Below are 12,499 nucleotides of genomic sequence, written 5' to 3'. Positions count from 1 at the left end.
AATAAAATAATTTGCATGAAGATAAACAAAGGAGTGCAAATATTAAATGCTATTTGTAATTGTTTTTGTGAAAGAGGTAAAGAAACTGCACACATCTTTAGCATGAGATTGTAATAGACTCAATAATACAATACTTAAAAACAATCACTTCATGAAATTCGTAGGCAAATGTATGGAGCTAGAAAATATCATTCTAAGTAAGGTAACCCAGTCACAAAATAACACACATGGTATGTACTCACTGATAAGTGGATATTAGCCAAAAAAGCCAAGAATACCCACTACACAACTCACAGACCATATGTGGAGGTGTGTAGCAATGTGGGATGAGGAACTGGGGGTAGCCACCAGAAAGTCCCAGATGCCAGAAAAGCAAGAAGCTCCCAGGACCCAACTGGGATGACATTAACTGAAATATCCAACAAAGGGGAGAGAACCTGTAGAGATCATATCCAGAGGTTGGGTAAGGCCCCCGGTTAAGGGGTAAGGCCACCCACCCATCTCAAAAATATTAATCCAGAATTGCTTCTGTCTAAAGGAAATACAAGGACAAAGAGTGGAACAGAGACTGTAGAAAAGACCATACAGAGACTGCCCCAACTATGGATCCATCACATCTGCAGACACTATTGCTGATGCCAATAAGTGCATGCTGACAAGAGCCTGATATAGCTGTCTCCTGAGAGGATCTGCCAGATACTGACCAATACAGATGCGGATGCTTGCAAACAACCACGGGACTGAGCATGGCGCCCTAATGGAGGAGTTAGGGGAAGAACTGAAGGAGATGAAGGGGTTTGCAACCTCATAAGAAGAACAACAATATCAACCAACCAGACCCCCCAGAGCTCCCAAGGAAAAAATCCACCAACCAAAGAGTACACATGGAGGGACCCCTGCCCCCCAGCTGCATAAGTAGCAGAGGATGGCCTTATCTGGCATCAGTTGGAAGGGAGACCCTTGGCCTGTGAAGGCTGGATGCCCCAGGGTATGGGAAAGCTAGGTCGGAGAGGTGGGAGTGGGTACATTTTGGGGGGTGTGAAGCACCCTCATAGAAGCAGGGGGAGGGGGATGGGATAGGGGGTTTGTGGAGGGGAAACCAGGAAGGGGGATTACTTTGAAATGTAAATAAATAAAATAACCAATAAAATTTGCAATAAGCAAGTGTCATGCACTTGACAAAGAATGAAACTTTCAAGACAAGTATAGACTCGCATGTTGGCACTGTAGGAAATTTTTATCCCTCTACCCCTTCAGAAAGATTTACAATAAGGGAGTTATGACAAGGTCACCTAGTAAACACTGGAACAATGTTAGGTTAACGATGGAAGTCCTGTTGCTAGAGGAAGTGAGACAGAAGTGGAGATGTGGCATAGAGTGGTGACATTACAAGGTCCCCTCTAGCTCTGTCTTCATCCCATTGAGCATACGTGTTTATTTGACATCAAATTATACCTTGAGAGATTATTGGAGGCAGGTTAAGTCCTGCATGTGTTTCCAGTGACTGTGCCTGACTGAAATCAAAGATATTTAAGATTCTTTTTTCCTCACCATGTAGTAAGCAAAGAGAGAAGCAAGTGCCCTCCAGGAAGTGCACTGTTACGCATTTTGGCCTGAACTTCTGAATGCCTGCAAAAGCACACAGACATGGCAAGGACTCTGGGTGGTAGAAGGGTTTCATTTTAACAGAAATCATATGAGAGACAAGCTGTCACAAGTGTGAGCACCACCCTCATAGTTGGCATATCAATTTATTGTGCGGAAATAAATGTCTCAAGTGCTTTCCAAAGGAATGGAAAGGAGAAAGCCAGGAAAGGGGGGTGGGATTACATAAAATCCAGATGATCAGGGTAAGATTCCGACATTGCTCATGAGAATTCCTCCACTATCGCCATGCCATGGAAAAAACAGCGTGGGCAAAGTTCACAGGCAAAAGTTTCAGGCCAATCTTCATTGAAAGATGGGCACTGCTAATTCTCAGCCTAAATATTAAAATATCTCAGAATGCTTGCGTTCAGGTTCTGAGGAGGAACATCTCTGTTTACTCTCCCCAGGAACTTGTTCCGCCAGAGTTCACTGAAGAAATTATATTAGCTTTCAAAATATGTGTTACAAACAGGACACTCATTTTGTCTTTGTTTTGTTTTGTTTTGTTTTGTTTTGTTTTGTTTTGTTTTGTTTTGAAGTTTATACTAATTCGGTATCTAGAAGAGGCACCTGTAACATTACCCCATTCATAATCTTACCTAGGTAAGATTTCATTCATGCCACTTCCAAGTTTTTAAGAAAAGCACAGGACAAGCCTCAAAGGTAGGTTGCTTTAGCCCAAAACCTCTTACCTGCAATCCTTAAATTTCTACCAGGGTCTTATGATAGGTATATCATAACCTCTAGTGTTCCCAGGATATGGGAACATGATGGTAAATAGAAAGATTCCAGATGGGTTGCTCACCCATGCCTTTTCCTTTTAAATAATGGACTTGGGTGAAAATACTGTCAAATTACAGCTGATCACTGAAACTATGGGGAGGAATTAACATCATCAGGAGGCCTCATGGACTTTTAAGTGCGTTGTAATTTATAGTCTCGATGGGGTTTTCTAGCCGAATATACTATGTATATGTATAAACCATTACTTATATTAAGTTAAATTTCTGAGATTATAAAGTAAAGGTAATTGCTTCAAAAAATATAAGCACAGAATTTTGAAATGTATACATACACAACCCCTTCAAAACAAAACAAAAAAAGGGGTGGAGCATTTACTAGGAGGTTGACAGATCATTTTAATTTCAAAATAGTTTTATAATGATATTGAGTGTCCAGAGATTAATGCAAAGATGGAAAGATGCTAAGATGTTGCTGACAAGATAAAAAATAGCGATTCTTCAGGGGACTTAATAGTTTTCATGGACTGGCTCTTCTAGCCTTGATCCTCAGTATTTAGGTATAACTGACTACCTGTCCTTAGATGGCAGAGTCAGTCCTGGTATGAGTCTTCAGGAAACAGGTCTGAAGGGTTTTAGAAGTATTTGAACTTGACCTTTCAAAGGAAGGGGAGAAATAAGTGGCCCTTTCAAGCTCTGTTTTCTCTAGAAACCTCAATAAGAAAACACAAGAGGACACCATGAATTGAAATGGTGTCCAATCTATGAGGTCAAAAGTTTACACTGATGGTTTGGTTGCTGGACATTGTTCTCATTTTTTCAGCAAAGCAAAAAATAGCTTGAATTATGTAGTTTATTGACAACCTACTCTGGCCAATGTGACAACTTGGCAGATGGTGAGGTTACAGAGCAAAACTTGACTCGTGGGTATGTCATAAAAGGATGTATTGGGAGAAGTAGAGGGGAACATGTGAAGTAGACAGACTTCATTTGCCCACTTAATTCTACTATCCGTGCCTGTGGCTGGGATGTTTTCATAGAGCGGAGAAGTGTGGAGCTTCATGGCTGTTGTCCCCAATAATAATTTTATTTATGGCTCCACAGTTCTGAACATGAAAAATAAGCCATGAAACATCAATCATGAGAAAGAAATGTTTCAACACATTGAGAATTTAAAACTCAAGATATTAGCTTTTAAGATGCAGAAGCCAAGGTCCCTAAGGAAGATGACAGAAGACCTTGGATCAAACAACCACTTTTCCTCCTAGTCCATACTGTAGGAGACAAAGGTGGGCTGGGGATAGCACTCAGTCTTATGGCTTTCTTTCTCTGAGAAGGAGCTATGTGGCAATGACCTTAGGCTATGCCCCTTGGATAATACTATAGGTATATTATGGCTACATTAGGAACTTGGCCATTCTTCTTAATGGATAAGTTAGGATCTTAACCATCTCTTTTATTTTTCTGTCAATTACAAATGCATTACTGCATGATACTATGTATCACAGCTATATTAGAAAAGAATTCATAAAAGAGAAAGGAAAACAGCAGGAGAAAAAAGGTCAAGAGGAACCAGTGAAGGTGAAGGGGCAGAAATAAATGTTTTATGGACTTTATTCTTTCTTTCTTTTCTTTTCTTTTCTTTTCTTTTCTTTTCTTTTCTTTTCTTTTCTTTTCTTTTCTTTTCTTTTCTTTCTTTCTTTCTTTCTTTCTTTTTTTTTTTTTTTGGATTCTTTTGAGACAGTGTTTCTCTGTGTAGCCCTATTCTAGAACTCACTCTATAGACCAGGCTGGCCTCGAACTCAGAAATCTGCTTGTCTCTGCCTCCCAAGTGTTGGAATTAAAAGTGTGTACCACCATAGGGCTGAGATTCCCAAACCTAACAGTCATGCCAGCCTGCTGGGAATTTAGGGAAGAGCTGATGTTGCATTTCAAGTCCAAGGACAGTCTGGGAGCAGAATGAGAGCTGAGGCTGGTGTAGTCTGAATATTCCCCCAAGGCACATGTATTCCTAGGCTTAGTCTGTGTATGTGAAACACATGAACTGTCAGTGCTGTCTAGGATAACAAAATATTGCAAAGAACACTCTTATTAATACTTGTAATTTGTCCACGGATCTCTTGGGGGTTATCCATAAATTTTCAATGACAGTTATAATAAACATTCCAATGGAATCTGAATATGTATATACTTCGCATCTTTTTCTCGTTTGTTGTACTGATTGGGGAAGAGTGGCGATAAGGACTGTTCTTAATCTGTCCCTAGTATTTGAGGAAATCCTATTTAAATTATACAGAAAGCCTTTTACATATGTTTTTGGTCAGTGATGAGTATTTTCTTCTGGACTTAGATAAGAATGTCACCAAAGAATTAATACTGAATTAATTTTTTTTTCTGAAGCTGCTGAGATTAAAAGATGATCTCTCCCCCCCTCCCGCCCGTGTCTGGTTCCCAGTTCTTTGCAGATTTCTTCTAGAAAGTCCATTTGTAGGTTCTAAGTCTTGGTGTAAATCAAGGTTTGCACTTATTATTAAGAATTCTTTTCTACAGTTAGGTTTTTTCCTGCTTTATGTCTCCTATAAATATTCTCTGAGGTTTTGAAATAAATATCATCTATTCAAGTAAGCCTCCCAGAGTACAATTTCTCTATAAACATATGTGCACGCACATGCGCACACACCAATTCTTCCCACCCCTCAAATAAGCCGATGATTTAAGTATAGAAGTAGATTGGCTTCCTAAATTTACTTTGTGGTAGACTGATTTTACTGTGCTTTTTTGTTTTGCTTTGAGTGGGAAGGCACGCCCACAGAGAGTCATGAGTCCTGCTTTTCCTCAGGGCTCATGTGAGCAAAACAACATCACCCGGTTGGAGCCAGGTAGTGCATTAGTCCACAGTCAGTGAGGTAGAAACAAAGACCTTCTTCATATGCTTTCTCCCTGAGTAATAAAAAAGAGAGAAAGGAAGAAATGCTCATTTCTCATTTCCTGGAATTGAGCCCTGTTGACCTTAAAGATTTTAGCTCTTCTCCTGGTTAGTCCTCTCGGCAGGTAAGAATGGTTGGTGGCTAGCCAGCTGGAGAAGTGGGTATGCCCCCTTGAAACTCCCTTTCAGTTTTGACCATGTTGAAAGTGGTCCATTCTCAGGCGGCAATTAGAATACTCCGAACATCAGGACCACTGTCACATTATGTTGCAGGTCTCCAGTCCTAACGAATGTCAAGCTTGTGCTGACTCGACCCACTGCATCCGTGTCTCTCCTAAGAGACTGACAAGATTGACAGCTTGCTTGGTGAAGAGGCTGCATGGGAAAAGCTGGCAACTTCTTTGTGTGTGTTGGCAAAGCATAAAGAAAGGCAAAGTTGGCAAGGGATGGAATACTAATTACTACCAGGCTCGGAGAGCCTCGTGTCTGCCAGGCGTTACTAAACATTATTTATTTATTTTTACCACTCGGGAGCAAGCATTGTTGTGGCCAGCTTACGTATGAGAAGTTGGTGTTCAGAGAAATTCTATTAATTTTATTTCAGTTTAGAGATAGAATAGGTTATCTCAGATTATATATTTCCATCTATAATTCCAAATACTTGAACATATTATTTATGTGAATTTTGAAAGGACAAGTGAGGTTTCACAGTCACACACAAGCTAGAATAATCATCACAGAAGCTAGAGTAATCCATCACATTTTGTGTGAGTAATATCACATTCAGAACTAGGTTGACATGGTGCTTCAGTACTTAAGGAGTTATGGTAAGACAGTGTCCTGCTGAGTGTTCCAAATTCAATGGGCTATATATTTTAATAAATATGCTCTGTAGGCAAAGAAGCAGAATAAAAATACTTTTATGGATCATTAAAGGCAGCATTCTAGTGTAAAGGAACTTTCAGATTTTATAAGTTTGATTGGCTGTGACTGGTTTTTAATCACCAACAAATTATCCACCAATAACAAGAAGGCCAGTTCCAACAACTTTATTGACTTCAAAAAAATACCATCTGCATAAAACGAGCAGGTTCCAAAGCAATAGACCACTTTCCATAGCAAATCTACACCTGGCTGCTACATTTCCAAATCTGTGTTTCTGAAAAATGTCATTCTGTTTTTATATCTGTAAGCAATTCCCTTTTCTCTGAATAACTATCACACAGGCCTTTTGGAATTAAAAAGAATAATTAACCTTTAATAATTTTTTAATAAGTGGGATACCTGGATGAAGTGGGATAGCTTTACTCTATAAACTTTCAGCTTTGTCTTAGAGAATTTATAAGCAGAGAGGAGAAACTAGTGAAATCCAGGGAGGGAAAGTTGTCTGTAATAATCTATAGGTACAAGCAAATACAACATTTGTAGTTTTATTTAGCCAGAAAAATTATAAATGAGATTGACCTGAATTGAGAATGTTTATATAATCAATAAAAGATAACAACTATGGCTTTTTATTTTCTGGATTTATTTTACTGCCATAATTGTACTCAATAAATAAAAGAATTCTCTAGCACTAAATAGGAGGGCTTGGTTGCTTTTGCTTTTGTGGTGTTCATACTCATGAAGAAGTTGATGGACAAGATTTCAAGTATTGAGGAAGGATGCTCTTAAAGTCTTCTGCCCACTTTAGTTATTAGCACTCATTCTCCCATTCTCTGTCTATTCTTTAGTTGACAACTGTTATGTGGTAAATTGTTGCCTGTTCCCTGGACTACTCACGCCTGACCCTGCCTGCCCTCTGGGGTTGGAGGTGAAGTGGCCGCAGAGTCAATGACAGACTCCTGGAGCAGGTGAGAAATGCCACAGCGAGCTATTCTGAACAGTGCTGCAAGCTTCTTTAATACACTCCACTCGAGCCCCCTTGGTCCCAAGAGAGCATCTCTTCTAAACAACAGTTCCTGATTGGCTAGCACTGTTTGCTTCAGCAATCCTTGGTTTCTCAGGCAGTCTTCAGTTAGGTCCTCCTGCAGGAGATTCTTTTGTGGCTGACTGTGCAGCCCCTGATGCTTACCTACAGGTGGCCCAGCCATTCCTGCTACAGTAAATAGCAGGAAACCATGAAGGCAATTCAAATATACATAAGCAAACAAAAAGGGTGAATGTCTTGCGATCTTGCTTCTGACAATTTCAAATGCCTATGTGTACATTTGAACATTGTCTACAGCAAAAGGACATGCAAATTCATATGATACTTTGTCAAAGTTTCCTAAAGTTTGTTTTGTATGTATTTTCCTGCTATGTTAACACTCAGTCAGTGCTTTGAATCCTCTTATATTGATGCTCTCTAATACATACTACTCTAATAACACATGCTATGTATTATTATCTCTAATAATACTCTTATACAGTGCTCTCTAATATAAATAATTCACAGATTGTTTAAACACTGTCCTATTGTTGGATAATTACATTGTAATAGTAGCTTTCATATTTCCTTCTATGAAGTTAATACCAAAGAAACATACATTTTATGAATGAACTGGTCATCTATATGTGTCATTAACTGGTGTTCCTTTCCAAAGTAGTTACTATTCAAGTATGCTGATTAAAATGAGAACAATAACATGGGGGAGGGAGCCTTAAACCTCTTATACTTGGTGCTTGAAAGGTTTAATTAATTAATGAGAAAAGTGTCTGCTTTTAGCAATTAATACAAACATTAGAATCTGAACATCTTAGAAATCTGCCAAATGGCAGAGCTGTTGAAAACATTAGACATTTTTGTGTCGTCGCGTTCTCTTTTCAACTGTATATAGCAAAGACCACAATGGCCACAGTTGCAGGACAGCTTTTATATTGTAAGTTACAATTAAGAGGCTATTGCCAAATAGGTGAGCTTTTCCTTATTGAGACTAAAGTCCAGTCATGAAAGTCGGTCTGCATCGAGGTGCTGAGAGTCTGCAGGAGTCAAATCAGCAGATCTCAAGGGAATTTAACCCAAGGCATACCCTTTGTTACTCTTTTTGTTTAAATTAATTTTTGGTATTTGTGTTTGGAGAGAATGTTTAGTCCAGTAAGTAAGGGTAAAAGCTTGTGTCTTCTTAGTCTAGCAAAAAAAAAAAAAAAAAAAAAAAAAAAAAAAAAACCCAACAACAACAACAAAAAACAAACAAACAAAAAACCAAACCCAAACAAACAAATATAAAACCAACACGCAAGGAAGAAGTAGAGAGTGGGTTAGCTGAGGGTTCTTGAATGGCCAAACGCCCACATTTACATTTGTATCTGTTTGTCTGCCACCATCTCTAGCTGGTTTGCTCATTAGCTGTTTCCCCACCTTCTCTTCTTTTCATCTTCACCAAGCAGCCCAAGTATGTTTCACAAAGCTGAGGTGGCTACATCTCAGTCTGAAGATCCTGCTAGTGACCCTTTCTTTTCTTTTTCTTTTAATTGGATGTTTTCTCTATTTACATTTCAAATGTACATTCCCAGTTTCCCTCCCTCCTGGAAACCCCCTACCACATCCTCCCTTCCCCTGCTTCTATGAGGGTGTTCCTACACCCACCTACCGATTCCCACTTGCCCTCCCTAGATTCCCCCGCACTGGGGCATCTATGGAGCCTTCCTAGGACCAAGCACCTCTCCTCCCATTAATGCATGACAAGGCCATCCTTTGCTACATATGCAGTTGGAGCCATGTGTAGTGACCCTTTGTCACCCAGAAAATGAAAGTCCTACTGCTTTGCTGGTGCCTGGATGCTCTGCTTCATGGAGAACAGCATCTCCCCCAAACCTAGCCACAGGACAGGCCTGAGGGTTTTTTTTTCTTTTCTTCTGCTGTAGGGTCTCTATAGCTAAGCCTTTGTAAAGCTGACTTCTGGTCACCTTTAGGATTCACCGTAAATGTCTATAGCTCTTACCAATCATATGACATGATGTATCTCCCCCTGCTCTGCTCACCTCTATTTCTTATCTAACTTTGTGTTTTTCACAGCAATAATCATTTTGCAATTTTTATTGTTCACACATTTTCCCCTTTTTAGCCTCTACTTCATTTAACTGTCAGTTCCACCAGGCTGTGGATCGGGTTGCTGCAAGACACATCGCACATGTTCCACAGCACAGGTGGCCTGGGTGAGTCATGAACCCTTCTCTAGAATATTTACAGAAAATGCTTGTATGGCATTTGTCTTTAGATCTCTGAATGAAGATTCTTAGAGGAATGTGTCTGTTTTGTCCATTTTGTGGTTTTAAAGTATCCAGAACGCTGTGAACACCTTCTGACTTCTTTGGTCTTACTTTTGATATTATATTCAAGTAGTGGTACTGTAAGAGAATCCAAAGTTGATCAATCAAATCCTAAATCTACACTCCCAAGTAGTCCATGGGCTTACTTTGCGGAGAACTGATCAGGACTCACTTCAGTTTACCTCTGCATATACTGAATGTGGCTCATTACTTTGAAGTCTGATGTAGCTTTACCCTTATGGTTGATCATTTATGGGGGCTGAAGAGAATAAAAGTTTAACTCGTCTCCCACTTTCAGAACTATAGTAAGTAGCAGAGTTGTCGCATAGTTTTCTCATCTCAGTAGATTACTTATCATATCTATCATTGCAAATGCTATATAAATAGTTGTTTTTTCAATATGTGTCTCAAAATTTTCACCCAGAATTGCTCCTGTCTAAAGAAAATACAGGGACAAAAAGTGGAGCTGAGACTGAAGGAAAGGCCATCTAGAGACTGCTTCACCTAGGGATCCATCCCATATGCAGACACCAAACCCTGACACTATTGCTGATGCCAAGAAGTGCTTGCTGACAGGAACCTGATATGGATGTCTCCTAAGAGGCTCTGCCAGAGCCTTACCTATATAGATGCAGATGCTTGCAGCCAACCATAAGCACAGGGACCCCAATGGAGGAGTTAGGGGGGAGGACTGAAGGAACTAAAGGGGTTTGCAACCCCATAGAAAGAACAACAATATTAACAAAACGGACTCCCTCCCCCGGCAGCCCGCCCAGAGCTCCCAGAGACTAAACCAACCAAAGACTACACACGGAGAGACCCATGGCTTCAGCTAGAATGGCCTTGTTGGGCATCAATGGGAGGGGAGGCCCTTGGTCCTGAGAAGGCTCAATGCCCCAATGTAGGAGAATGCCAGGGAGGGGCGGTGGGAGTGGATGGGTGGGTTGGGGAGCACCCTCATAGAAGCAAGGGGGAGGGGAAGTGGGATGGGGGTTTTTGGAGAGGAAGCCACTACTGCCACCTCCTTAGTGGAGATAAAGTTGTTTTTCTTAGTGTTGTTCTGGTTTGCATTTCCCCAGTGACTGAGGCTGATAAGACTCTTTCTCTGTGCTTATTAGACACTTGAATATCTCTTTGGAAAAATATCATTTAAATCTGCAGTTCAATTTTAATTGAGTTAGTGTTCTTTTCACTGTGCAGTGATAAGAATTGTATTTTATTCTGGATAATAGCCCTTAATAGATAAGTGACTTAAAATATTTATAAAATCATGTGGCTTATCTTTACACTCTATTGACAGCATATTTCAATCTGTAAGATTCTATTTATAAGCAAGTCCAATTTGTCTACATTTTGGATATTGACGTTTAAGAGAACAAAACTGTGCATAGTTAGATCCAATGTCTTGAAGACTTACTCCAATTTATTCTTCTGAAAATTGAATATTTTGTCTCTTGTGCCTTTAAGTCTTTGACTCACTTTGAGTTAATTTTAGTAAGTCATGTGAGCTAAGAACATAAGATCATTCTTTGAAAGTGATTACTCCATTCATTACAGTCATCCAATGACACTACTATTTCCCTTGTTGAATGGTCTTGGCCAAAAGTTAATTGACTAGCAGTGTAGTAACATTACTTCTGGCCTTTTGGATTTTTTTTCATTGCTTTATGCACCTCTGCCCATTCCAGGAAGTCACTCCTTTCATTACTATGTCGCAATAGTAAGTCTTAACATTAGGGAGTAACTCCTCCACATTTTGTTCTCTTTTACAATTGTTTTTGCTATTTGAGATTTATTCTGATCCAGTACAGATTTTACAATCTACTCTCCATCTCAGCAAAATATGAACTGGACTTTTGATAGAAATTGCTTGAGGTCCATAGATCAGTTTGAAAGCTATTGGCCCTTTAGTAATATTGGGTCTTTTGATGAACATATATGCCTTTCCATTTATTTAGGGTTTCTTTATTTTTTCCTCCATGAATTACCTCATTGCTTAGCCTTTTCTGCCAAGTCTTTTGGTTTGTTTATTATTTTCTCTGTCATCCTTCTTCCCCGGGCGGTGGCTACAAATAGATTTGTTTTAAAATGGTTTTGACAAATGCCTACTACAGAGCATTCTCAGCCCTGTGTTCTTAATTAGGCAAGAAAGAAACAAATCCTTTGGTTGGTCCATCACTCAACCAGCAGGCAAGCAACACAATGAACTACAATTCTATGAGAATCAATTCTGTTCTGTGGTCACTGGTACTAGGAACCGTAGCAAGAAATGCTGCCTATTGGCTCTAAGGCTGTCTCTGATCTAGGGATGAGGAGATGGGCACAACTAAGGTAAAAAGCCACCCAAACCTCTCTTACTGAAACCTGAATGTTTTCATTGATTAAACACTTGCTTTATACCCTTGAATGCTTTCTAAGATTGTGATGGTTGACCATGACGAGTCTTATCAGTTTCTTTACTATGTCGACACACCCTACTCTATTACTTTTCTTTGATCCCACTCCAAGCTTAGGTCCTTAGTGCTAAGGAAGTACCCCATCCACAAACTTTAATAAGCCAGCACACAAAGTTATACTTCTTGCTCTAGACCATGTGTATTATGGGTAGTGTGGAGGCTCTGCTGTATTTCTGCTTCTGCTTCAAGACTCAGCTCAAAAGAATAGCTGCAGGTTTGAGCAGTGCCCCGTGTCGAAGCTGATGGAAACGGTAAATTATCCACTAACTCTTCAATGTTCTTTCTGGAAGTGAGTGTTCCAACCAGGTGAGCAGACAGAGAAATGAGCATTTGAGGATATAAATATCTAATAAAGGAAGTTTGAGTATTTTCCTCTTAAGGTTATAGTTAAGAGTATATACATGAAATAGCTTTGAGCCTCATAGAAATACAAGTAGTAACATAATTTGCTATGGTATAAGGGATAACAACTACATAGT

This window comes from Mus caroli, chromosome 16, assembly GCF_900094665.2.
Source record: "Mus caroli chromosome 16, CAROLI_EIJ_v1.1, whole genome shotgun sequence".
Classification (NCBI taxonomy): Eukaryota; Metazoa; Chordata; class Mammalia; order Rodentia; family Muridae; genus Mus; species Mus caroli.
Note: the sequence above shows the minus strand (reverse complement) of the source record.